Below are 27,576 nucleotides of genomic sequence, written 5' to 3'. Positions count from 1 at the left end.
GAGGGGATGGTGCAGCAGAACTGCAGCGGAAACGGGGCAGGACAGCAGTGGCATCAGGGTTGCGAAGATGCACCAGGGGAAGCAACGGATTAGCTCTGCTGGTGCCCCTGTACAGTCCTGACCTCACTGGTTCCCTACTGCCTGACTCTTGCACCATCCTGTTAAGTGGGAGTAATGCCAGAGTCAGGAGGGCAGCTCTGTAGCATCAAACCACTGGCTGCTCCTGAACATGGGACATGATTCTCATAAGAGAGTGACCAATCACTCCATTTTCCCCCTTTATTCCAGCAGGGCTGTGGGTGTGGGTGTGAAGGGGAGGGGAGGGGGTTGTTGCCTCTCAAACAACTGGAAATGAGGTTGTTCCCCGCCTGTTAAATCTACTTAAGGTGACCACATACACACTTAGGGCGGACACATGGAAAAAAGGGGAATGTATCACACACACACACCCAAAAAAGGGGAGTGCAGAATATGTTTTTGATTAGCATCCACTTTGCACATGCCAATTTACAGGTATATATTCAGGCACAGAACTACTGCTATAATTTAAATAGAAACAAAAGGCCCCTCACCCTAGAGGGGAAGACTGTGACTAGGCGAGCTGCTGAACTGGTGCTAACCAGCAGTTAAGACAACTTCAAGGCCCCTCCAGCAATCCCGTCTTGGAGTTCCTGATCTCCAAACCAGAGAGCCCTTCAAACAGAGGACTCATTCAAACAGAGAATGCTCTCTGCACAGCACGACACGTGGCCCCCTTGGATCTACTGCAACTCCTCCAGAAACCTGCCAGCAGATCCTGATCTATCTTCTGTTGCTTGCCTCCAACTCAAGGTATATCCCGATAGACTTGGACCTCTTTTCAAAGTAAGGAAACGGGCAACTGAACTTCAATATTTTTATACTGTAAACCAGCCTGTGATCTTTTGATGAGTGGCGGTGTATAAATTGCATAAATAATAAGAATATTGGGGCCCAGACCTTAAAGAATTAGCAACAGATCAGTGATGCAATGAAGGCATGCCATCTCCATCTGTCAAGGGGGAACATCGAATTTTCCATGTGTCTTTACTTCCCACAAGCACCAGGCATATATCTCTAATCTTACCACTGATCCTTAAGCGATTGGCGTTGATGCTCCCATACGGGCTGACCTTGGCTCAGATGCAGGCAAACCTGTTGAAGAGAGAGGAGAGAAGGTTGTTAATGAAATAGATGCTTGTTTTCAAACTTCAACAGGCTAGGTACACATGGGAAGTGTGGCCTGTCAATGGCTGGAAGGAAGTTTAATGATGAAACCAGGGCTGTCTAAAGCATATGCGTTGCTGGGGATCGGCCCAGCGCCCCCACCCAGGTTGCCTAGTCCCAGGCGCACAGGAGGCCGGAGCTGGCTGGCTGCCTCAGCGTCTCGCTGGCTCGGTCACCCCCGAACTCACGGCACAGAGCTGCCTGCAGAAGAAGAGCCCGTCACGGCGCTCCAACCGATGAATGGGCTCTTCCCCGGACTCAACTCTCGGGCCCCGGACTCTCGGCCTGGTGCCCCTAAGAGTCCGGCGCCCAGGTGCCCCGCACCACAAGTGCCTATCGGTAAGTTGGCTCTGGATGAAACCACTAAAAGAGGGAAAGGAACACCTACAACACTCACACGCCAACTACAGAACCTGGCTACTGATTTCCCAGAGACAATTTTGATTAGAGGCATTGTGTCCTGATGATACAGTCACCAGCACTCAACCAGGAAGGAACAACAGAGCACGACATGGTTAGTTTTAATAAAGAGCACAAACACACATATAATTAAAGGTCAGCACAGGGAGGGACAATAAAGTACCAATTATTTCATTAAAATCCCCAAGATGCCTCCAAGTTCAGAGACATTTCATTCCTCTCAGTTCTCCTTCGGGAATCTTTCTTCAAATATCAGAAAACAAGGATAAAGATCTGGCATTTTGCATCTTTTAAAAACAAAAGCAAGGAGCATGCACTAAGCCAGATGCACATTCTAATAAAAAGGATGTTTTGACATCTATAATTATGATCGTGTTATGTGGGGTGCTGCTGCTCATCCAACTAAGGTCACATCTGCACCATTTTTAAAGCACTCTTGCACCACTTTAACAGTCCTGGTTCCCGCTCGTGAGAATCTTGGGAACTGCACTTGGTTAAGGGTGTTGAGAGCTGTTAGGAAAGCCCTCACAGAGCTACAGTTTCCAGCACCTTGGGGGAAGCTTACCTTCCAAGTCCCGGACTGCAGAATCCGGGACCGGCAGCCGTGTGACACCGGAAGTTGCGTCGACGTAACTTCCGGTGTCGCTTTGCCCTTCTATGGGCACAAAAAATGTCTGCCGCTGGCTTCAAAAGTCGCTTGTATGCATGTCAGGAAGTGCATCACGCAACTTCCGGTGTCGCTCCGCCCATCTATGGGCACCCAAAATGGCCGCCGCCTACACCAGAAGTCACGTCTATGCACTTCCGGACATGCGTAGATGTGACTTTTGAAGCCGGCGGCAGCCATTTTTGGTGCTCATAGAAGGGCGGAGCGACACCGGAAAGAAAAAAAAAAGGTCGCCGGCAGGAGAAAATAATGGAGAAAAATGGGAGACGAAGTGATACGGGGGACCACCGGGAAAAGGTAAGTAAAAACGGGGGTTTCCCGAGGGAAATGGGGTACTTGGCAGCTATGGGGGGAAGTGCATTCTGTGGGTGTGGTGTGGGTTCTCTGGGCATTCCACATAAACAATAAAACACAATTCACAATAAAAGTGAACATGAAATAAACCACAAAAGCAAAAAACCCAGCAACTCGCCCACCCTTACCAGCTAAAATCAGCATAAATTCCTGCAGAGAAAAGGATAAAACCAGCATGAAGCTGAGCCAAGGGACAACGGTGCAAAAAACCCGACGCAAACAGTGGATTCTAATTCAAAGAGCAGTGGTTCTCTTCACCTGCTGCCTAAACAGGGTGCCACCACTCAAAAGGCCTTGTCCTTAGGAGCAATCCGCCTCACTTTATTAGGCGGGGGGAACCTTAGACAGGCCTCCAAAGAAGATATCAAGATTCAGGCATGTGTGTATGGGGCAAAGTGAGCCTTCATGAAACACAATTATCCTTCAACATTCTCTGAATTTTGCCATGCTGTTATCCAACCAAACAATGCATAGAAAAATGCATATATTAAGGGGGAATGTGCACAAATATGCATACAGTGGTACCTCTACTTACGGTTTAATGCGTTCCGAATGCACATTTGTAAGTCAAAAAAATTTGTAAGTCAAATCCCATAGGAATGCATTGGGAGAAAAAATTCTATAGTAGAAAAGATCCTATCTAAACCACATCCAAGATGGCGGACGGAGCTCCGTTCGTAAGTAGAAACATTCGTAAGTAGAGTTATTCGTAAGTAGAGGTACCACTGTACATTTGTGAAAATAGCCTCATCTGCACTATGAATCAATAGCTATAGCACAACAACTTTAAACAGTCAGGACTTCCCCCAAAGAATTATGGGATCTAAAGGTTGTTATCCCTCCCCATTAGAAAAAAGTTACTCTTAGAAAAGTTTATACTGGCAGGATACAGTTGCTTACTGTTATTCGGAGCATGAGTCTTAGAGGCACAGACCTGCCTTTGGGTAGGAGTGAGAGTGAATATATCACTGGTTTATTTCTACTTCAGTTCCAAGGCTACCTGGTCAGCTGTGCTTTGTTTTACAAAATGATTGGCTAGGATTTTGGAAGTGTTACTCATTCAATAGTAGAACGTCATTTTTTAAAAAAGATTGGATTTTAATGTCAATGTTTGTACTGTATTTGATTTTTATTCTGTGTACTGTTCTGAAATTATTAATTTTGTTGTCTTTGAGTTCAGTTTGGTATATTGCTAGATCTGTTTTGTTTTGAATTGTATTTGACCTGCACTTTGTATGTTGCTTTGAGATTCCTTCCTACTGTGTTTTATTTTTATATTGTATATTGATTTGAGTTTTTGTTCGTTTGAAAATCGATCTTTGTATTGTATTGTATTGTATTGTATTGTATTGTATTGTATTGTATTGTATTGTATTGTATTGTATGTAGTTTTGATATTCTTTCGTATGGTACTTGTCCTCTGCTTTGTGCAATGTTCTGAAACTCTGTTATACTGTATTTGGTTTTGATTTTCTGTACATCACTTTGAGAGTCTTTTGAATATAAAGCAAGTTACAGGTAGGTAGCCGTGTTGGTCTGAGTCGAAACAAAAAAAAAAATCCTTCAGTAGCACCTTAAAGACCAACTAAGTTTTTATTTTGGTATGAGCTTTCGTGTGCATGCACACTTCATCAGATACACTGAAACAGAAGTCACCAGACCCTTATGTATATTCAGGGGGTGGGGGTGGGGGTGGGGTGATGGGAATGGGTGATGGGCTGATAGGAATATAAAGCAGTTAAGAAATTTACTAAATTTTACACACACACACCTTTTTAGCTCCCTTGGTTTCCAAATAATGCCTTCAGCCAATCTGGAAGGAAAGTATAAAGAGATTCCTTATGCCGAGTGTGCATGTGTTTGTGATACTGAGGAGGTGGAAAATGTAGTAGCTCATTTTTTTTGGAAGATCATTTGAGTGCAAGAGCTGGCTGGACCCTGACTGATTTTTGTGATCTGTTAACAGACCACAATGAAACATTTACAGACAAGGTGGCCCCCTTTATAGCAGCAGCTCAAGAAATTTGCCAGGATTTCCCAAAGATGTCTGCCATAGACTGCAAAGAGGACCATCTGCAATAGTATTTTGATGCTGTAGTCAATCTTGGTTTGCACTGATAACTATGAGGGTTGCATGCTCTTAGTGTTATTATTAGTGCTATGTTTTGTCCCTGCTTTCCAGTCGCTTGTCCTGCTAGGAGTTCAGATTTGCTACCGATTTGTGATTGCTGGTACCTGCACTATCCCCATGTTTTGTGATGGCCACTGTGCCACAGTCAGCATCCCTGCCATCACGTCATCATAGCTTTTGAATAAAACCACCTGCAAAAATGGGGGGGGGGCAACCATAACCACTCAATCCTTGCATGCAGAAGTTTGCAGGTTCATTCTCTAGCATCTCCATGTTGAGCTGGACTCATGCAGACACAGAAAGAAATTAATACCTGTCACAGTGGCGGTGGTGGCTACTCTAGAGTAACGACTCCTCACAGCTCTGCATTTTTATCCTTTTATTTAGTGCAGTCTATTTACAGTGCTGAAACAGTACTATGTACATGTTCTCAGTCCGGTGCAGAACCTCCGAATGGAGATTCCCGCGTTTTCCTCCAGCAAAGTAGCCTGAGGATACTAAATCTCCGCCCCCTGCGCTTCCTGTGCACTTCCGGGGTCGCTGGGATCGGTCTTCGTCCTGCGTTTTCCCTACTTCCCCCTTCCTTTCCCAAGCGGCGCCTAGGCTCGGCTACCCTGCCTGAGCCCTGGCTCCTGCTTCCTGATTCCCCACTAGAAACATCCCCCTCCCCGCTCCCACTTGCGCTGGGCAAAGAGCTTGTGTTTAAGATGGGAGGGGGCTGTCTATAGCTTCTGTCCCTCACAATACCTTTTTAAAAATAAATAAATGAAAGCAATATTATACCGGTATGTGTGCTCTCAAAATCTGATATGACAAGAGCAGAGAGGAGCTGCACAGTCACAGTAAAAGAACTCTGCAATTTAAAACTTTCATGTGCCAGGGTGGTTGGGGAGCGAACCATGTTTAACATTGGATTGCTTTTAATGCTGTAATATATATAGCAGCTTTGAGGGCTTTGCTATCAAGAAGACATACATACAAGTGTAGAGGGTCATGTAAATCTCTGCAAGATCTGGTACAACGATGAGAGCCCTCCAACGAACAGCAATTTAAGCAAATGAACCAGGAGCTGTGGTCTGGTTTCATCAGCAGAGTGGTATATTTTGCCAGGGAACGGCATAGGAAGAGGAGGCAGCCGCAAGGGAACATTTTTGTAGACGAGTTCATCTTCATGCTCAAAAGACAGCAATATGGCCCACCAGTACAATTAGTGTTCCAGTGATCCGAATCAGCTCCTGCATCTCTGGAGATAACAGCTGACTCATCCCAGGCAAATGCAGGCAAAATGTGGGGCAAGTGAATTTACTTGCTTTACTTTGTCGTTGTAAGGCATATGTCGAAATAGATTCAATGCCAGTCCTGCTCAGAGAAGACTCATGGAAGTGAATGGATATGACAAGCTTAGGTTCATTACATGTATAAGTCGGTCTGCTCTATTCTGGGTAGGATTTAGCTGTGGAAAAAAACCCTATTGTCCCTTCCTTTAGGAGATTCTTTTCAATTCTGAATATGCAGCTAGAGTAGATGTTGGCCTCCAGTTGTCTGCAGTATCTGACTCTCATTAACCCCAACCAGCATGGCCAATGGTCACCACGACAGCTGTAGTCCTACGACATTGGAGGGGTACAGGTTAGCCAACACAATCTACATTGCATTACTAAGGGTTTTTATTGTTCTGGGGAAAGGGATTCAATAATATGGCTATAGCTCAAAGGATTTGTACCCCTGCACAAAGAGAATAATGTATTTGCTTGCTCTTTTTTTAAAGTTACATTTTATTGAATTTCAAAGGTTTAACATATACATTTCAATACATAGTAAATAGTAAAATTTTCTTTCGTTTTTGTCGACTTCTCACCCCATTTTCCATTGTGTTTTTATTTCTCCCTCCTTTGCTGTATCTTACTTTCTAACTCTTATATCATAACAACAATACTATAATCTCTAATTCCTTCTGTTGCTCATAGTTCAAATCCTACTTGCCAGTTCATCATACTGTAGTGTTTCTTTAAGTAATCCGAAAAGGCTTCCTTTCTTCCACAAAGCAACTTTGCAAATTCTGCATAGTTCATCACCTTGTTTATCCATTTTTCTATTTGGGGGGGGTGGGACTTCTTCCTTCCACTTCTGTGTGTAAACAATCCTAGCTGCTGCTGTTACATACATATTTGCTTACTCTTTATATAGTCATTTTAGGAGAAGATTTCTTTGCATGCATTCTGTATTCACTTGCAAACAGGGTCAATTCCAGATTGGATATGTTTCCTCCTTTAAGGCAATCAATTGCAAAATCTGCTCTACTAGTTACAAAAACCCAGGCTCAACATATAAAAGTCAAGGAGGCACCTTGTATTTCTGGTCATCTTATTTGCTAGTCACCATCTTAGTCACATGTATGTATGAGTATTTTAAAATCCCTATTAATCTTTTTTATTGCTTTCCTTTTTAACTTTAGAGGAGCAAGTGGGTGGTAGAGAAATTTGCTTTGCATTTCAAAGTGAACCCACCTAATTCGCACTTTCTGAAACAACATGCAAACCAAAACACAGCCATCCTCTGAAATTTGCACTTCTTTAAATTTTGCAACTTAGTTCTCCAACCAGGTAACGTATCTAAAAATGCATATACTAGGGGAAAGTGTGCATATAAATGCAAATATTAGTGAAAATAACATACAAAAATGCATTATACTAAGGAAAACTGTAACCAGAACATTTAAGTGGTTTACACAAAACCCCAAACATTAACGTTGTAATAAAAAGCAGCAGCTGAAAATAGGCGAAAATTCAAAAACCAATAATTAAGCTAACAGATTAAAACACATGCTAACTTCTACAGTCTAGATAGGCTTGTCTGTTTTATTTGGGAATAAAAGGTAAAGGGACCCCTGACCATTAGGTCCAGTCGTGACCGACTTGGGGTTGCAGCACTCATCTCGCATTATTGGCCGAGGGAGCCGGCGTACAGCTTCCAGGTCATGTGGCCAGCATGACAAAGCTGCTTCTGGCGAACCAGAGCAGCACACGGAAACGCCGTTTACCTTCCCACTGCTGACAGCTTCCGGGTCATGTGGCCAGCATGACTAAGCCGCTTCTGGCGAACCAGAGTAGTGCACGGAAATGCCGTTCACCTTCCCGCCAGAGCGATCCCTATTTATCTACTTGCACTTTGATGTGCTTTCGAACTGCTAGGTTGGCAGGAGCTGGGACCGAGCAATGGGAGCTCACCCCGTCGCGGGGATTCGAACCGCCGACCTTCTGATCGGCAAGCCCTAGGTTCTGTGGTTCAACCCACAGCACCACCCACGTCCCTGTTTTATTTAGGAATAAAATACCATAATTATGGGTAGCAAACATTTTTGGGCCCTTCAACATTTCTCTGATGAAAATAGGGCATCCTACCAAACTCTCCAATATTTCTCCAATGAACATAGGGATGTCCTAAGGAAAAGCGGGACATTCCGGGATCAAATCAGGAACTGGGACAGCTTCTGTAGATCTGGGACTGTCCCTGGGAAATAGGGACACTTGGGAGGGTTACTGAATTTTGAGAAAGCGATGTGGGCACCAGGTAGAAAATGGCTGCTGTAGCACAAGATGGCTGTATTGTGCATTTAGCAAAATACAACATAGCAGGAAAAGAGACAGGAGCACTATATGGTGCAGACACGCCTCCCAGCCCCCCCCCCAAATTAAAGGGAACAAAGACACCTATATCAGCCGCTGCCAAGTTCAGTCACAGAGAGAAACTGGTATTCAGAAAGGAAAGGTGAATGGGTGGTCACTTTTGTCTTCCAATGAAATTGGGTATGTTTAAGGGAGCGTGTTCAATGCAAGAGACACAGCTAGTACAAACAGGAAGAGTCAGGAAGAGCAAACAGTCTCTAATGCATTTGTGGATTTCTGAAGTGATGTTTACTGAGAACTTTCACAGGTGCCATGGGAGGAACTGGTGGTCATTCTCCTGGGCAGAACAGTGCCAGTCCCTGAAGTAAATAAATAGCACTCAGGCCCAGCTATTTCCTTCTCATTTGATCTCAGAGCTGCTTAGCATGTTTTTTTCTAAACCTGTAAAAAGTTTTTATGGTCAGGGGTGGAGATTTTCCCCACTGAGCTGAAGATTTGATTAACCTAAGTAAGATTTTATGTGGTATTAAATTAAAACCCTAGTGAGTTTTTAATACCCAATCTAGAAATTCTCTCTAGAGAGGGTTGAAGAATCTGATTACGTTACACATAAAAGGAGTTTATCACCCTGCTAGTGAAATCATATTATGTTATTCTATCATTAGGGTGCAAATGAAGTGTCCTGTGCAAGTGGCCACAAGGTCAGGATGATTTAAGAATCTAAACCTTGCTGTGTGTTTGACAGCAGAAGGCAAATAAGTTGAGAAACTGAACTTAAGCAAGGGCCAATTTAAGGAAGCACATTCTATGTAGAATCGTTGGGGAGGTGGGGTGGAGAAGAAGTATTAATGCAGTAAGAAAACAGGACACATCATGTGACAGGCTGACGGAAGAGAACATAACTTGGTCAACTTCATGATGAATAAGGGATAAATAAGGGAGGAGTTAAAAATCAGAGGATACGGCCCCAAATTCTAAAGTATTTGTTATGTGTAGGGGGACAGAAAGGGAGGTGGAAAGCAGTAGGGATGGGGAGAAATTCAACTGGGGACACATTCATAGCTGCCAAGTCTCCCGTTTTCCCCAGGAAATCCCCATTTTTCCAGCTGTTCCTAGCTGAAAAAAATGATTTTTTTTGTTTTCCCCCGGTTTATTCTGGTGTGGCGGCCATTTTGGAACTGGACGGAGCATGCTCAGAAGCGACTTTTGATGCTGCTCTGCCCAGTTCCAAAATGGCTGCAGTGCGACTTCTGGCACGGTGGCCATTTTGGAACAGGGCAAAGCAGCATCAAAAGTCACTTCTGAGCATGCTCCGCCCAGTTCAAAAATGGCGGCAGCGCTACTTCTGGTCTGCTATTTCCGGCCCGGTCCCTTATTTCTCTAACAGCAACTTGGCAGGTATGCACATTTAAAGGTGAACCTACCTAATTCACACTTTCCAAAAGAATGCATTAACCACAACACAATCATCCCTTAAAATTTGCCATTCTCCAAATTTTGCAGTCCAAAAATGCACATACAGTCCTACCTCGGAAGTCAAACGGAATCCATTCCAGAAGACCGTTTGACTTCCAAAACGTTCAGGAACCAAGGCATGGCTTTCAATCGGACGTTTGGGTTCCAAAGAACATTCACAAATTGGAACAATTACTTCCAGGTTTGCGGCGTTCGGGAGCCAAAATGTTCATCTCGCAAGGCGTTCGACTTCCAAGGTATGAATGTACCAGGTACAGGGTGCACACAAAATGCACATATTAGTAAAAAAAAAAAAAAGCAAAAAAAGCATGCAGAAATGCATTATCTTAGGAACACATCAAGGTGCCTTATACATACCAAGTCAGAGGATTGCTCCATCTAGCACAGTACTATATTCACTGAGTCCAGGATTGCAGGCAGGACTCTCCCAACTCTACCTGGCAATGTTGGATTTTGAACCTGGGACCTACTGCATGCAAAGCAGATTCTCTAGCACTGAGCTATGGCCCTTCCCCTTTCCCCCTTTAGGGAACACCACTTTGCAAAAATGTGTATACTATGATAAATGTGCACTGAAACGATATGAGGACTTAAGAAAACAATTTGCAATCATATGTTTGCAATGTGGAGAGCAGGACTTAAGATGGGGAAAAGGAGAAACCTGGAGAAACTGAAATGGACAGATATGCTCATCCCTAAGGAACAGTTGTATTGGGACGCGGGTGGCGCTGTGGTCTAAACCACTGAACCTCTTGGGCAGGGGTCAACAACCTTTTTCAGTCATGGGCCGGTCCACTGTCCCTCAGACCATGGGGTGGGCTGGACTATATTTTTTGGGGGGGGGAAACTTGAACAAATTCCTATGCCCCACAAATCACCCAGAGATGCATTTTAAATAAAAGCACACATTCTACTCATGTAAAAACACGCTGGCTCCTGGACAGTCCGTGGGCCAGATTGAGAAGGCGATTGGGCCGCATCCAGCCCACAGGCCTTAGGTTGCCTACCCCTGCTCTTGGGCTTGCCGATCAGAAGGTTGGCGGTTCGAATCCCTGTGATGGGGTGAGCTCCCGTTGCTTGGTCCCTGCTCCTGCCAACCTAGCAGTTCGAAAGCACGCCAAAAAGTTCAAGTAGATAAATAGGTACAGCTCTAGTGGGAAGGTAAAAGGTTTCTGTGTGTTGCTCTGGTTTCAGCGTTCCGTTGCACCGGAAGTGGCTTAGTCATGCTGGCCACATGACCCGGAAAAACTGTCTGCGGACAAACGCCGGCTCCCTTGGCCTGTAAAGCGAGATGAGCATCGCAACCCCAGAGTCATCTGTGACTGGACTTAACTGTCAGGGGTCCTTTACCTTTAGCTTTTTAAGCAAGAGTTGCAGGCTCAAGAAGAAAGCTGAAAATGTAGCTTTATTGGCCCCAATCCCTGCCTATGGACAAAAGACACAATTTCTTAAAAGCCAAAAAAACCCTCCCACTTCTTAACAAAGCTATGATTGCATATCATGAAATATAAACTGCTTTTTTGGACTATGGGAGAGAAGGGAACTGGGTATTTTGAGAACAATTTCAGGCCCTTGAAGCCCAGTCTTGAGGGGTCTTAGAGAGGCAATTTCAATTTAATATGCTGCTGTTGTCAAAGGTAGCTAGCTTTGAGTTGTCTTTGAACCAGGCACACAATAATTCTTCAACAGTTGCAATTCCCCAAATTTTCTGATGCACTTTTACTATTGAACAGTATGTACAAAAATGCACATGTTAATGGGGAAATGTGAATAAATATTGCTGGCCCAGAGGGAAAAAAACATCCATGTGCTTTGTGCCCGCAGACTTTACCCACAAATGCTACACATGCAATCTGGGACTTCTGCGTTTTTTTTTCAGGTCTCAGATCATGCAGGAAGAGTCTACAATTTCAGTGCATTCAGACTCTATGCACAAGGAATCATCAGGCATGAAATCCAAGAACGGGGACTTCTGCTGTAATCCCACTCCCCTCATTTGTTTATTTACACTAAAATCCTGTCTTTCTTTCCTCCAAGGATCTCCAGGTGGTTTGCATGACTCTTTCCTTCCCATTTCATCCTTTCAGCAGCCCAATAAGGCAGATTAAGCTGGACAATGGTGACTTTCCCAAGATTAGCATGGCTGAATGTGGATTTGAGCTTCAATCTCCCCAGTCTTTGTCTGACACTCTGACCACTGCACCACACTGCTTTCATGTCCAGCCCCCTGTTTTATCAGTGCATTCTGTTTCCGATTGTTGGAACAGGGTTTGTTGGAACACACCTGAAACCCACAGATGATGTTTCATCAAACCCACTTGAAAGCAATGATACATGACATGGAATAATAGAATCACAGAACTGTAGAACTGGATGAGATCTCGAGGGTCATCTAGCCCCTTCCCTTACATGGTCCTCAATCCAATTTGAAACCATAGCGGACCCCTGCTTCGCTTTGCAAATATGCTAGCAGAAAAGCATACAATGACTAACTATCCACAATTGGGAAAACCGCTCAAAATTATTATGGGCATTGCACATTAATGGTGCGTTACTAATTTATGAAACCGTTATTGCTGTATGAGATTATACCCCATAAGTTATATTTTAATGCAATACTAAAATGGAACATCTTTCTTTTATCACTTCCATGTGAAAACGTACACACACACCCCACTTAAAAATGTATGGAGATATTATGCTCTCTTTTCTTTCTGCCAGATATGCAATGACAAAATATATACATAACGTTGAGACCGCAGCTCAGAAGTGGAGCAGGTGATCTGCTATCTGAAGGCCCATCCCTGGGAATTCTATGTAGGGCTAAGATGCTAAAGCCCTGGAGAAATGGTTGCTGGACCATGGGTCTGGCTCAGTGTGAGGCAGTTTCATATGGAGAACGTATGCAGTTAACCAGGAACTTTGTAATGTTTATGTGTTTGCTTCCTTTATGCATGCATGCGCCTCAATCCATGTGTGCACTCAGTCCAAGAGTACAAAAGGCTGATATGCAAACAGCACAAAAGATTGGCTTAAGAACCAGGTAAACATTTAATTTCCATTTGTCCCGCTCGCGTGCTAACACAAACACTGCACAAATCCTTCACTGCAAACAAAACAACAACCCTTAAATGTTTATATGCTGCACCCAATTCTCAGAGTGGTTTAACACTTCTCTTCTCAGGGAGCTCTGGGAATTGTAGCTCTCTCGGGGGGGGGGGGTTCCTAACAACTCTCAGCACCCTTAATATACTACAGTTCCCATGATTAGGGAAGATGTGACAGTTTAAAGCAGCACGTCCATTAGAGCTGCCTCATCCTCTTTCTTCTCCACCAAAGCATATTGCATGTATCTCTAAATTAAAACAAAAAACAAAAAACCCTCAGCTTAATGCTAGACCTGAAGGAGTTTAACAGCAGGCTCTCACAGAAAACATCCCACTGAAGTGTGTGTGTAGGGAAGAAAGCTCATTCAGTGCTTGCCAGCTCTTTAATTGGGTAATCTTGTTGTGGATGTTCTGTGTGATGAGCTGTGTGTGGGTTTCTAAACATGTCATGGACTTAAATAATTTTCTTCTCCTCATAAAAATCCAAACCAGCATGGAGCAAAAACGGCCGCTTTTGGCGAGCGGGAGGCGATGCTGATCTGTAGAGATGGCCGGCTTAGGAGGAGGTGTCATTATCTTTCGGTCGGGCCCGGCTTGGCAGTCGTGCCAAATGCAGTTTGCTTTTGCTTTAGACACAGCTGCCGACTTATCGAAAAGAGACGCACCGGTTCAGCACGTACCACAAGTTCCAGGAGTCAGCCTGGAACAGGGTAGGCAAGGGGACAAACTTGAACCGAAAACATTCTTTTAAAGGAAGAACTAAGAGTTACGAGTGCTCCTGAGACCTCCTTTGAGAATGTAAAAGAGCTGGATATTATTTCCAGTGGAAATGCAGAAATGTATGAAAGCTAAGGGGGCTGTTCAACCCTTAACTTATTTATTTTAATTATTCCTTGCCTTCTCTCACTAAGCCCCCAAGTCAGCTGGCAGAAATAAAACTCCAATAGAGTAGGGGAGCAAGTGAAGAAAGGTCATAGCCCAGTGGTCAATCAGCTGTCCGGCATGCAGAACGCCCCAGGTTCAATCCCTGTTATCTCCAAGTAGGAGAACCTGGAAAGCCACTGCCAATCCGTGCAAACAATTCTGAACTAGATGGACCTATTTTCTGGTTCGGTATAAGGCAGCTTCCTGAGTTCCTATGGACCTAACTAATTTGTATTTAAATGATTTATTTTGTCTCAGTCCCACAATTGTTAAGCCTAGTGCCTAACTACACCTACACTTGGCAACTCCCTCCTTCTTGACATCAGGCAGGCGTCCTTGCTGTACTCTTTCCGGTGCCTACTTAGAACATTTTTGTTTGGGCAAGTCTTTCCAGATGTGTAGAAGTTATACATTTTAACCTTTTTCTAGCTTATTGTTGATTTTAATCTGCTTTGACTTTTGCAAATAATGGTCTTTAAGTGTCTTTTATTGGATTTTTTTAAAAAAACAACAACCATAAACTACTTAGAGGTTTTATTACAATCAAGTGGTAGATCATTTTTGTGAAAGAAAGAAAAAAGCTTGATTCTCAGGTGCAAACTTGGTTGCTAGTCTCTCTCTCTCTCTCTCTCTCTCTCTCTCTCTCTCTCTCTCTCTCTCTCTCTCGTTTAAGATATGGACACATAAAGCAAAGCTGGCTTCATTCTTTCCTCCTAAGTGTTGACATTCACAATCCCAAACTGCAAAGAAGAAGCCAACCAAACTCTACATACTTGGAAGATGATCTCGATCTCGATCGCTTCCCCAGTAAACGAAGAAATTGGCCTTCAGCTGTTGTCTTTCTTTCTTTTTTAACATCAAGGCGGCATTTAAGCTCACCAGCTCCCAAAATAAAACATTGAATTTCTGAAAATGTTGCCAGCTGTTTCCTTATGTTGGACTTGGCAACTGCTTCTAGAACACAGTTAAGTACAATTTCTGGGCAAGAAAGGAAAGCATGAATTAAAACACACACACGCTCTCTCTCACTCTCTCCCTTTTGCTCCTTCTCCCATGTAAAAAAGATGTGGCAGGAGTGGCAGCACTGAAAATGGCCCCAGATGAGGTGATGAGTCATGCAGGCGCTGGTATGCTAAGCTAACACCATGCAGGCACACCAGCTAGCACAGAGGCAGGATCCCATAGGCCACCACATGTATTTCACTGCAGAGGGTAGTTCTCTCTTTCAAGAGCTGCCCAATCCAAGCCTGGTTTAAAGATAAGGAATGGCAGGACAGTGCCCAACGAGAGCCAGTTGTGGTATAGTGGTTAAGAGTATCGGAATAGACTTGGGAAACCAGGGTTCAAATCCCCACTCGGCCATGAAGCTCACTGGGTGTGACCCTGGGCCAGTCACTGCCTCTCAGACTAGCCTACCTCACAGGGTTGTTGGAACCTTGTGGTCCTTGGAGGAAAAGGAGGGACATAAATGCATCAAATAAATAAATAAATAAATAATGTCCTCTCTCCACTAGTGCAAGGGCTCTTTGCACCAGCAGGCTGCAACCCAACATCACAGCTGCAGCTGAAACAGACTGGGCAATCTATTGTGCAGCAAAATTACAAGCACAGCCACTTATGCATTCTGCCCGTACAAAACATCTCACCAGTGGAACAGGTATACCACTAAGTGCCTTTAACTTAGTGCTCCATTGGCAGATGGGAGTCATCAGCCCGGGAAGGTAGCCCACCCAGCGGCAGGAAAACTCTGGTCCTAAACCTCCACTGCCTTGTGAGAAAGGCTTCGGGAGCAAACCCTGATAAAAAACCTGTACCCGCTGCCTTTTTGGACATTTTTTTTTTTAAAAAAATAATATTTATTGAATTTTCCAACGTTACAAATCAATATACCTTCACATCAACTTTATATCTTCAGCAAAAAAAGAGAGAGAAAAAGAGCAAAACATACAAAAAAAGAAAAACAAAGAATATCAAAGAAAAAAGAATTTTTTTAAAAAATTAAACATCTAATATATAGACCATTGTAATAGACTTTGACTTCCCCGTTCCGTCCTTCCCAAGTCTTATTATATCCCATTTTGGCAATTTTCCTAATTCTTTACATTAATCCAAATATCTCAAATAAATTCTTATAATATCAAATTACATAAAATCCCATCAATTATACTCCCCACACTTTAATTCTATAATAATCCCCTTTAGCCTCCTGTTTTCCCTAAAAATCTCCTCAAATCTCTATTTCTAACAATTTCTAACAGAAAAGAACATTTATTATTTTAAATCAATACAGAAGATCACCCTCCTTCACCCGGGTGCCCTTCTCTGGACGACCCGACCAGCATCTTTAAACAGTCCAATTCGAAACCGTATTATCTGTCTCTTAGTTGTAATGTCCTCTGGCAATCAACCTACTCCGTCTCTTGCCCACTCCAACCCCATCTCTTCTTCCCAGCAACCCTTCTGTCGCCCCCATTGTTCATATCCTTCGCCTGGACCTACCCTCCCCTCTCTCACTGAGGAGGTTCGACTCCGGGCCATCACTTGATTGTTTTTCCCTGGAACCAGCTCTCCTCCTCTCACTAGGAGAGACAGCTCCTGGATTTCTTTGCACATTGGAGCTCCTTGGTAACAATCTAGGTCCTGCGCAACCTCTCTCACCGCTTGCGCTTCGATCCAAAACTTCTTCTCCTCTTGTTCTGTCACTTTTGTATCAGTATTCTCGTCATCCTCTAATTCGTCCTCTTGTTTTTCCTCATTGTCAATGGAGAGAAGTCGTTGCTGTGTCTCAAGGTATGACTTTGTAATCCTTTTGTATTCTTTTACTCCTTCAAAGATTTCGTAGATTTTTTCCCCAGACTCTTAGTATCCCATTCTCTCCCATCTTGTGATGTTGTTTAGTCTAGGGATTTCCTTTGTCCTCTCCAATTTCAATATGGCGATCAGGCAGAAGTGTCGGAGACGTGTCTTAAACTTCACTAGCCGGGGCTCCAGATTCCCGCCACCCGGTTTCGAAAGGGGTCGTCAATTAGAAAAATAGAACCAGTTTTGCAGAAATCCAATCTTATAAAATAAAATTGTCTCCCCTTGGCTTTGCTAACCACAGGGGAGAGCTCCTGCTTGCTATTTTTAGGGAGATTCCAAGTCCCGTTCCAGCTTGATAGCTGCAGGCTCGGTAATTGCATCTAAGAAGTCTCAGTGAAGGGGGGGAACGACCTCCGTCTTCTTTAAATTCCACCCCCAAGTCCGAATTTTTTCCAAATTAAATATAGAATCTTACTTGTAAATCCAATTCTGATTTTGGAGGCATCTGGTGCTCAATTGGTGTCAGCTCGGAGCTTTGCGCCACAGAGTGAGCTTATCGTCCCGAGGCTCCGTCGCGCGCCGCCTGCTGACTTCACCCCCTAAAAAAGGGGTGTTACTCGCAGCGGCCGAGACTTTAAGGAGCTCTGCCGGGTGCCACATCCCTGGACAGCCCAGTCCAGGGGTTCTCCGGGGGGCCACCTCGCTCGGGTGGCATTCCCCCCCCTCTGCAACGCCTGGGGATCTCGGAGATCGAGAATCCCCCGCCGATCCCAATGGCCGCCAGACCGGAAGTTTCGCCTTTTTGGACATCTTCAAGAGAAGAAAGGGCTAAGGAGTAAACCCTACACAAATCCAGAATGGAGTCCCTAAGGCAGTTGGACGGTGCCTGCTTCGGGGAACTCCCGCAGCTAGGTTGGTGCTGAACATATTGCTCTGTTTTCCTTTGGACCACATCAGCAAGCCTGAGAGAGCGGTCTTGTCGTCTGGCCAGCCCGGGATCTCCCTACACACTGCCCCGATTTGTGCATAGCCATGAAGCTCACTTGGAGACCTTGCCCCAGTCCCCTACTCTCAGCCTAACCCATGTCACAGGGTTGTTGTAAGGATGCGGGGAGGAGGAGAACTAGGTATGGAGAACTAGGTATGCCACCTAGAGTTCCTTAGAGGAAAGGTGCAACAACAACAACAACAACAACAACAACAAACAACTTATTTATACCCCAGCCACTTTGGGCCGCTCCCAACAGAATATTAAAAACATGATAAAAGATCAAACATTAAAAACTTCCCTAAACAGGGCTGCCTTCAGATGTCTTCTAAAAGTCAGATAGTTGTTTATTTCCTTGACATCTGATGGGAGGGTGTTCCACAGGGAGGACACCACTATCAAGAAGGCCCTCTGCCTGGTTCCCTGTAACCTCACTTCTCGCAGTGAGGGAACCACCAAAAGGCCCTCAGTGGGTGTACTCTTGACCATGTCCAACACTGGATAAAACCCTAGGTGTCTGAAAGAGGAGGTCATGACCAACAGAGCCCATAAGAAAGCTAAGTGGTGTGAGACAACCTCAGGCAAAGGAGTCCTTTCCGGATTTTGAGGTGACAATTGAGGGGGAACGAAAAGGAAAGTAGAGAAGTTGAAGGAGGCCTGCTCATTGACCTACTTCAGCCCTTGTAAAGGAGGGGGTGAGTTGAGGTGGTAGTGGGGAAAGCCCTCCCTGCACTATACAAGGATGCATCCTGGAGGAGGTGGAGACATGCTGCAACATTCTTTTGCAACTCCCCCCTTCCCAACACACATACCTTGATGGACCCTACCTTGAAAAAACAGACTGGGGAAATTGCAGCTGCTTACCCAACAATATTAAGTTTGGAATTCTTTATCTCAAAGCCTGTTTTCTAATACAAAATTACATTATTAATGATTTGAAAAATACTCATTGTGCCTTTAAAAAAAACTTTGAAAAATATTCAGACAGCTCGCTAAATGATTGTATAGGAACCTGGACACTGACTCATGAGTTCTGCAGAGAAATATATTACCATCTGGTTCTATGAATGTAATTATGCTGTCGCTTAGACCTGACTGATCACCTTTCTGGTGCAAGAGAACCATGTGACCCGTCCTGCTATATAATCACTCTTAAAGCGTTTTTAAAATGCACGAAGGGAACGCGAGAGGCAAAAGAACAAATTATCTGACACGGAAGGCAGGAAACACACATTTAAAAATGAAAGTGGCTTTCTTAACAGATTGTTATTCAGAACTAGATAAACGGGGAAGGCAGCCACACTCTTTTATATGCTACGGGTGTTCTAATTATGTTATGTTTCTACCACCACCTGGGACTTGCGGTGGTTTCTTTCGCCCTTGTGAAGAGTGCCCCAATTCAACATTACAAGGAAGCAATGAATGAAGACAAGTCAGAGGTCAGTAGAAAAACAAACAAACAAAATCCCTGACTACATATTTTAATGATTTACTTTAGGGTCTTTTGGCAGGTATTAATACAACCTTTCAAAAGCCTCAGTGCATAGGAGAGGCATTGCACGACCACAGGTACAGGCCATTTCCCAGGAATCTGTACATTCCACCATGATTTATTTCAATGGTGGGAAGCCTCAGGCTCATGGGCTGAATTTGGCCCTCCTGGCCTCTCTATGTGGCCCCTGGGACTCTCCCCAGGCCAAACCCCTCTTTTGCTCTATTTCCCACCATCCTTTAATGGTTTTTTCCTGGCTAGAATATCTCCTTGCTCTCTGATCATGCCTCTTGCTTGCCCAGATCATAGCTGTCAAGTTTTCCCTTTTCTCACGAGGAAGCCTATTCAGCATAAGGGAATTTCCCTTTAAAAAGGGGAGAACTTGGCAGCTATGCCAGATGGAGGATAGAGGTGAGTGTTTGGTTGGGTGTAGAAACAAGCCTTCTATACTTAGGCAAAATTTACATATGTTGTCCCGCCCACCTTTGCCTCTGACCCTGCCTACTAAGATCATGTGACCCCCTGGAAGGTTAATGTAAAGGGAATGTAAAAAAATTCCTTCAGTAGCACCTTAAAGACCAACTAAGTTTATATTTTGGTATGAGCTTTCGTGTGCATGCACACTTCTTCAGATACACTAGAAACAGAAGTGTCAGACCCTATATATATACAGAGGGTGGTGGGGGTGGGTGGGAATGGGTGGTGGGCTGATGGGAGTGGTAAACCTGGAGATGGCTGTTAATGGCTGCTGATGGCTGCAATTAGTCCTGGGCTGAGGTGCTAAAGAGAGCTTGATCATGCATAATGAGATAAGAATCCGATGTCTCTATTCATCCCAGGTGCTTCCATGGTTTTAAGCTTGGTAATGATTTCCAATTCAGCAACTTCTCTTTCCAGTCTGTTCCTGAAATTTCTCTGTAATAAAACAGCTGCTTTGAGATCTTCTATAGAATGTCCTGGGAGATTGAAGTGTTCTCCTACTGGTTTTTCAGTCTTATGGTTCCTGATGTCAGATTTATGTCCATTTATCCTTTGGCGTAGGGTTTGGCCTGTTTGTCCAATATAGAGAGCTGAAGGGCACCGTTGGCATTTGATGGCATACACAATGTTAGAAGATGAGCAATTAAATAGTCCTGAGATGGTATGTTGGATGTTGTTGGGGCCAGTAATGATGTTGTCCGGGTGTATGTGGCAGCAAAGTTGGCATCTGGGTTTATTGCAGGCTCTGGTACCAGTGTCCATGTTAAGTCTGGTGGTTGTATTATTGTGGGTGAGGAGTTGTTTAAGATTGGGTGGCTGTCTGTAGGCAATGAAAGGTCTTCCTCCCAGAGCTTGAGAAAGGGAGCTGTCATTGTCCAGGAGAGGCTGTAGATCTCTGATGATGCGTTGTACTGTTTTAACTTGGGAGCTGTATGTGATGACTAGTGGTGTTCTGTTATTTTCTTTTTTGAGTCTGTCTTGCAGCAGGTTCTCCCTAGGTATCAGTCTGGCTCTGTTGATCTGTTGTTTAACTTCATCAGGTGGATATTTTAGTTCTAAAAAGGTTTGCTGTAGATCTCTTAGGTGAGATTCTCTGTCTGTAGAGTTGGAACAGATACGGTTGTAACGTAGGGCCTAGCTGTATACGATGGATTGTTTGGTATGTTTGGGATGGTAGCTAGAAGCATGTAGATATGTTTGTCGGTCAGTTGGTTTTCTTGCATGGATTGGTTCATTGTTAGGTTGATGGTGGGGTGAAAGTCATTGAATGTCTGGTGGAAGGTTTCCAGGGTCTGTTGTCCATGTGTCCAGATAATAAAAATATCGTCAATGTATCGTAGGTACAAGAGAGGTTTGAGTGGGTAGGAGTCTAGGAAACGATGTTCTAAATCTGCCATGAAGATGTTGGCATACTGTGGGGCCATGCGGGTGCCCATGGCTGTGCCACTGATCTGGAGGAACAGGTCATCACCAAATTTGAAGTGGTTGTGGGTAAGGACAAAGTGGCAGAGTTTGGTAGCAAAGTCCGCTGTGGTTTTATCTGAAATGGTGTTCCTTATGGCTTGTAAACCATCATTGTGTGGGATGTTGGATTCTTATCTCATTATGCATGATCAAGCTCTCTTTAGCACCTCAGCCCAGGACTAATTGCAGCCATCAGCAGCCATTAACAGCCATCTCCAGGTTTACCACTCCCATCAGCCCACCACCCATTCCCACCCACCCCCACCACCCTCTGTATATATATAGGGTCTGACACTTCTGTTTCTAGTGTATCTGAAGAAGTGTGCATGCACACGAAAGCTCATACCAAAATATAAACTTAGTTGGTCTTTAAGGTACTACTGAAGGAATTTTTTTATTTTGCTTCGACTCAGACCAACACGGCTACCTACCTGTAACTAGTAAAGGGAATGTGTTCCTTGGGCGGCTGGAAAAGTTTACTTGTTCCTGCTTTATTACTTACTCATAACTTGATTTATAAACCACCTTTCTGGGCACAGAAGATTTCATAAATATACAGAGTAATAATCATTATGAAACTGAACAAAGTCACAATCCATTTAATCGTGTCCTCCCTCAAAGAGGGCACGTCTTGCGGTGCGACCGAACCCTGTGTTGTGGGTGGGTACGATTGGATAGCCACAACACCCTATTGGTAGTCCCTTGATGCTGGATTGAATCAGGCAAATGGGGCGCAATCCAAACAGATCAAGGGACCTATATATGCCCATGCACGTGACTCAGAGCTTCCTCTATTGGTCAATGCATTGGAACACCCACCCACCTCTCCCTACTTTTAGGGCTTGCATGCTTGACTTTGCTATGCCGTCGTTTGTCGTCTGTCATTGGGACAGGGGCACGGCAGGAATTTTCCCACTTGGCTGATTGGCTGGTGTCACTTGGGTTTCGCCTGCCGCGTAGCAAATCGTCACAACTTGTAAGGTTGTGGATAGGCTCTGGTTCAGGTGATAGGGATGGGGGAACCCTCTCGCCATCCCTATGTGAAGGGTATTCCGTTAAAGGATTCCAGGGACTCAATGGTTTGGTCAACCCTGCGAGGGGTTGTGCCCATGCCTGAGTCCAGGAGGACATATGGGTGGTGGACATAGCATGTCCCCGGCTTTCCGCCATTCCAGGTGTTCACCCTAGGCTGACCTATGGTAGAGCCCTGGGTCAGCGCTACCTGCAACGGTGCAGGGAGCTAGTTGAACCAGAGCCTATGCAACCACTCACCTGATGAATAAAGTTGTGGCCTAAATTCTGCCAAAAACCAAACCAAAAATTTGAGTCTTGTCTGAATTTATTTAAGGGGAGAGGTTTAAAGGTCTAAACATGCAAAAACTACATTACACCTCCCTTAAAACAGAGCAATTAATACCAACAACAATTAATAAAAAGCAGACTGGAATGAAAATATTATGTAGGTTTCTTTCTTTCCTTAAAAGCTTCCAAAGATGGGGCCACTTGTACATCATCTCAAGGTTTATGAAAGCCCCTAAGCTGGTGAATTTGTGGTTGATACCTGTCACAGTGGCCGGAGTGGGCTACTTCAGAGTAACGACGCTACGCAGCTCTGCATTTTATTCTTTTATTGGTGCTGCGTATTTACAGTGCTGAAGTCATTGCTATTTACACGGAGTGATGTGGTCAGTCGGTTTCAGAACCTCCGAATGGCTTTTGGCGCGTCTTTCTCCAACACAAAAGCTTTGGCAAACCCATCCTCTTTCCCCTCCTCTTTCTGCGTAATTCCGGAGTTGGGGGGATGGGTCTCCCCCCCTTATTCGCCCCTTCCTGTCCCACCTGGGACCCTGGCTCCTCTACCTTGCCTGAGCCTCGGACACGACTTCCTGCTTCCCCACTGGAATCGGAACTCTCTCTGCTTTCCCCTGTGCTCGGGGATTGGCTTGAACTCAGGAGGGGAGGGACTTCGCGATATCCCCTGTCCCTCACATCCACCCCCCTCCCAAGCTCTCCTTCACTCCTCCCCAGGTCCCCCCCAGGTGTCGGTGACGACTGGAAGCCTAAGAACTAAGTGCTTTCCGAGCCCGTTGGTGTGAACACCTCCCCCCAGTCCTGCGAGCCCCCCCCTTCCGCCTGGGAGGACGGGAATCCCAAAAAGTCCGTGGCGTCAGAGCTGGTGGGGGTAAAAATGTTCTGCCAATCTGCTCCTTCCTCTGACTGGGTGGATCTCGGTGACACCCATACCTCATCCTCTGGTTCCTCAAACTCCGCTTCCCAGCGCCATGGTGAACTGCTCTCCCGTGCTTCCTCCCCCTCCCCCTCCCTTTCCATGTGCCAGGGCTTGGGTCTATGGGGAAAGAGGGCGTGAAATTCTTCTACCAGGAATTCCTCCTGTATCTGAGTGGCTGGGACCCATTCATTCTGGGACGGTGGAGCATCCTCCCATGCCATGAGGTACTCCAGTCCCCCCACCCCCCACCTTGAATCCAGGATGGCCGTGGCCTCATTGAGTTGCTCCCTGCCTTCCCTCTCCCCCCCTCCCTCAGGGGTTTGTTCGCTGCCTCGGAGCCTGCTGCTTTCCCTGTACGGCGACAGCAGCGATCTATGAAACACTGGGTGCACCCTCATGTCCTCTGGCAGTGCCAGCCTGTATGCCACCGGGTTGACCTGTTGCGTGACCGTGAAGGGGCCCAACCTTCTGGGCGCCAGCTTTTTGCACCGCCCTCTGATGGGAAGGCCCTCCGAGGACAACCAAACTTTGTCCCCCACCCTAATGACCTCCCCCGGTCGCCTGTGGCGATCTGCCCCCTTCTTGTACGCTTCCTTGGCTCTCTCCAAGTGTTCTCTGAGCTGCTGGTGCACCGTCTCCAGTTCCTCTGCCCAATCCTCAGCCTGTGGGCCCTCCTCCTCCTCCTCCCCCTCCCTCTCTGGGAAAGATCTGAGGTCGCGCCCGTAATTGGCCTTAAAGGGCGACACCCCTGTGGAGACGTGCACCGCATTGTTGTAGGCAAATTCTGCCAGTGGCAGGCGATCCACCCAGTCCGTTTGCCGCTGGCTGACGTAGCATCTCAGGTACTGCTGCAGAATGGCGTTGACCCTCTCCGCCTGTCCATTGGTCTGCGGGTGTCTAGCCGTCGACAAGCTGACCTCCACCTGCAGGAGGTTCATGAGCCGCCGCCAGAACCTGGAAACAAATTGGCGGCCACGATCCGAAATAACCCTTAACGGTAATCCATGCAGTCTGAATACGTGATCCACAAACAGTTTGGCTGTCTCTTCTGCAGAGACCGCCCTGGCACACGGTATAAAGTGGCACATTTTGGACATGAGGTCCACCACCACCAACACTGCGGTCTTGCCCCTGGAAGAAGGCAGATCTGTGATGAAGTCCATGGACACCACTTCCCACGGCCTGTGTGGCGTGGCTAAGGGCTCCAGCAATCCCGGTGGCGCTGCTCTGACCACCTTTGCCCGCTGGCAGGTGTCACAGCCCCGTACATAGTCTCGAACATCTTCCCGCACCCCTGGCCACCAGAAGTGTCTCATGACTAGGTGAGTGGTTTTGTCCCTCCCAAAATGACCCGCCGTTGGGTTGTCGTGCATCTGCTTGAGGACCGTACGTCTAAGCTGGGTGGTGGGCAGGTACAGTGCACCCTTGTAGAAAAGCAGCCCCCTGCGTTCTGCAAAGTCTTTTGCCTGCTCCCCCCCCCTCTCAGTTCTCTGAAGATGCGGTTGGCAAATTCATCCGCTGCCGTCAGTGCTGTGAGTTCTGCCTCGCTCACCACTGCTGCTCCGCAGGACCATGCTGACGGGGGGAAAATGTGCCTGGGTGCCGGTGGCGCCTCCTCCTCCATGTACTCTGGCTTGCGGGAGAGGGCATCCGCCCTGACATTCTGCTCTCCCGGGATGTAGTGTATGGAGAAGTTGAAGTTCGAGAAGAACTCTGCCCACCGTATCTGCCGCTGGTTGAGCACCCTGGCAGTTCTCCAGAACTCCAGGTTCTTGTGGTCTGTGCACACCTGGATGGGGTGCTTGGCGCCCACCAGGAAGTGTCTCCAGTGCTGGAACGCAGCGTGGATCGCAAGAAGTTCCCGATCAAACACCGTGTAGTTTCGCTCTGGCTGGGTCAACTTCCTGGAGAAGAAGGCACAGGGTCTCCACTCTCTGTTGGCGTCCAGTTGCAACAAAATGGCGCCCACAGCTTTATCAGAAGCATCTGTCTCCACGCGTAGGGGCGCGTCCTGAACCACGTGGAACAGGTTCTGGTCTGAGGCGAACACCCTCTTGAGGCTTTCAAACGCTGCTTGCGCCTCTGGTGTCCACCTGAACTTTTGCTTGCCTCTCAGGCAGTCAGTGATGGGAGCCGTAACGCGAGAGAAGTTCTTGATGAACTTCCTGTAGAAGTTGGCGAAGCCTAGTAGGCGTTGGGCATCTTTGCGCGTCCTGGGGCTGTGCCAGTCCAGGATGGCCTGCACCTTGTCCTTGTCCATCGCCAGCCCCTTGTCTGACAGCTTGTAGCCCAGGAAGTCCACCTCCTTGGTGTGAAACTTGCACTTCTCCAGCTTCACATACAGGTGGTTCTCCTTCAGGCGCTGCAACACCTCCCTGACATCTTTCACATGCTGCACTGGGTCATCGGAATAGATAAGGATGTCATCCAGGAAGACCAAGCATTTCCTGAAGAGGAGGGACCCCAGGACGTGGTGCATGAAGGCCTGGAAGCATGCTGAGCCCCCTTGCAACCCGAAGGGCATCACCAGATATTCAAAAGAGCCCAGAGGCGTGAACATCGTGGTTTTCCATTCATCGCCTTCCCGGATCCTGATCAAGTTGTACGCCCCCCTCAGGTCTAGCTTGGTGAAAATCTTGCCCCTGCGTGCCGCTGTCAGGAGATCATCCACTCTGGGCATGGGGAAAGCCACTGGCTCTGTCACTGAATTCAGCCGTCTAAAAGCCACCACAAGACGGCGCTGTTGCGTGTCTTTCTTGTCCACCCAGAAGACCGGGCTGCCCCCTGCTGCCTTGCTTTCTCTGATGAACCCCCGCTTGAGGTTCTTGTCGATGAAAGCGCGCAGATCCTCCAGTTCCTGGTCTGACATGGCGTACAGCTTGGCTGGGGGTATAGTTGCCCCCGGCACCAGGTTGATCTGGCAGTCAAAAGGCCTGTGTGGGGGTAGGTGGTCGGACTCCGCTTCGCTGAAGACCTCCTGCAAGTCCCAGTACGGCTTGGGTATCGCCTCACCCCCTTTGACGTGCATGGTGGCCACCGTGGCTATCGGAGGCCCCTCCCCTGGTTGGTGCTGCATGCAATGTTCCAGGCAAAAGTCCGATCCAAAAGTGATGCATCTCTGGTGCCAACTGATGGAGGGGTCGTGGCGCGCCAGCCAGCTCATGCCCAAGACGATGGGGGGGTCTGAGATGGTGGTGACGTTGAATGCCAGTGTCTCTGAGTGCCTTCCCACCGTCATTCTCATGGGGGGGGTTTGATGAGTGATGGCCCCTCCCAGCAGCTCTCTGCCGTCAATGGTTGCCACGTGCAGAGGAAAATCCAGCTGCAGAAGCTGGATCTGGTGCTCTTCTGCAAAGTTTCTCGAGAAGAAGTTCGCTGACGCCCCACTGTCAATTAGGGCGAGGACCGTCAGGGGATAGCCATTTGGGAGCGTGAGCGTCACTTCTAGAACCACTCCTGCTCTGGGAGGGGTGGGCTGGCTCTGCTCCTCTCTGTGCGGGTGGGTGGGCTGGGGCTGTTGTCTGCTGACTGTGCCTGGCTGCTGCCCCTTGTCTCCTGCAGCCAGGCTTTCCCGTTTCCCTGCTGTGGTGCTGCGTCAGTGGGGGAGGGCACAACCGTTCCCGCCTTTCCTTGCCACTCCCTGCGATGTGGGCAGTCTCTGACGAGATGCTGGGGGGAGTTGCAGAGAAAGCAATTCCCACCCCTTCCCTCCTTGCGTCTTGGCGCCGCTGGGGTTTGAAAAGCCCGCGCGCGCGCGCTATCAATCTGCATGGGTTCCTGGTCCTGACTGGCCCCAGGCGTGGCTTGAAAGGGTTGTTGGGGGAGTGGCTTCTCCTGCGACCGTGGGAACCAAGCCCGCTTTGCGCGCGTTGCTTGCTTGTCGCTCCACCGGGATTCCTGTCTCACCCCCACCGCCAGAGCCGCTTTGCTCAGCTGATCCATATTACTGGGCTTTGGACCTCTCGAGAGCTCATCCTTCACCTCCTCATGCAACCCCAAGTAGAACGCCGCTTGCATTGGGGGTGACTCTAGTTCCCACCCCAATCTGTGCACCAGCATGGTGAATTTCGCCCAATACGCGCGAACTGTCATATTTCCTTGGCGTAAATTATGAAGTTCCTCCTTAGTCTGGTCCATATGACTATCGGACGAATACATCGTTTTCAAACC

General features: G+C 46.7%; 1 protein-coding gene across 4 annotated transcripts in view; it reads right to left on the bottom strand.

Annotated features, from left to right (window-relative positions):
* The window catches only part of SEMA6D (semaphorin 6D), a 401,170-nt gene that overhangs the window by 247,904 nt on the left and 125,690 nt on the right, over window positions 1–27,576 (bottom strand). For all 4 annotated transcript variants that reach the window (XM_088657281.1, XM_088657280.1, XM_088657282.1 and 1 more), the window contains one exon: window positions 1,106–1,173. The gene's annotated coding sequence lies outside the window, so the exon portion shown is untranslated. The remainder of the gene's footprint in view (window positions 1–1,105; window positions 1,174–27,576) is intronic.

This window comes from Zootoca vivipara, chromosome 13 (assembly GCF_965207765.1).
Source record: "Zootoca vivipara chromosome 13, rZooViv2.hap1.1, whole genome shotgun sequence".
Classification (NCBI taxonomy): Eukaryota; Metazoa; Chordata; class Lepidosauria; order Squamata; family Lacertidae; genus Zootoca; species Zootoca vivipara.
Note: the sequence above shows the minus strand (reverse complement) of the source record. Positions and strands in the feature narration are given on the sequence as shown.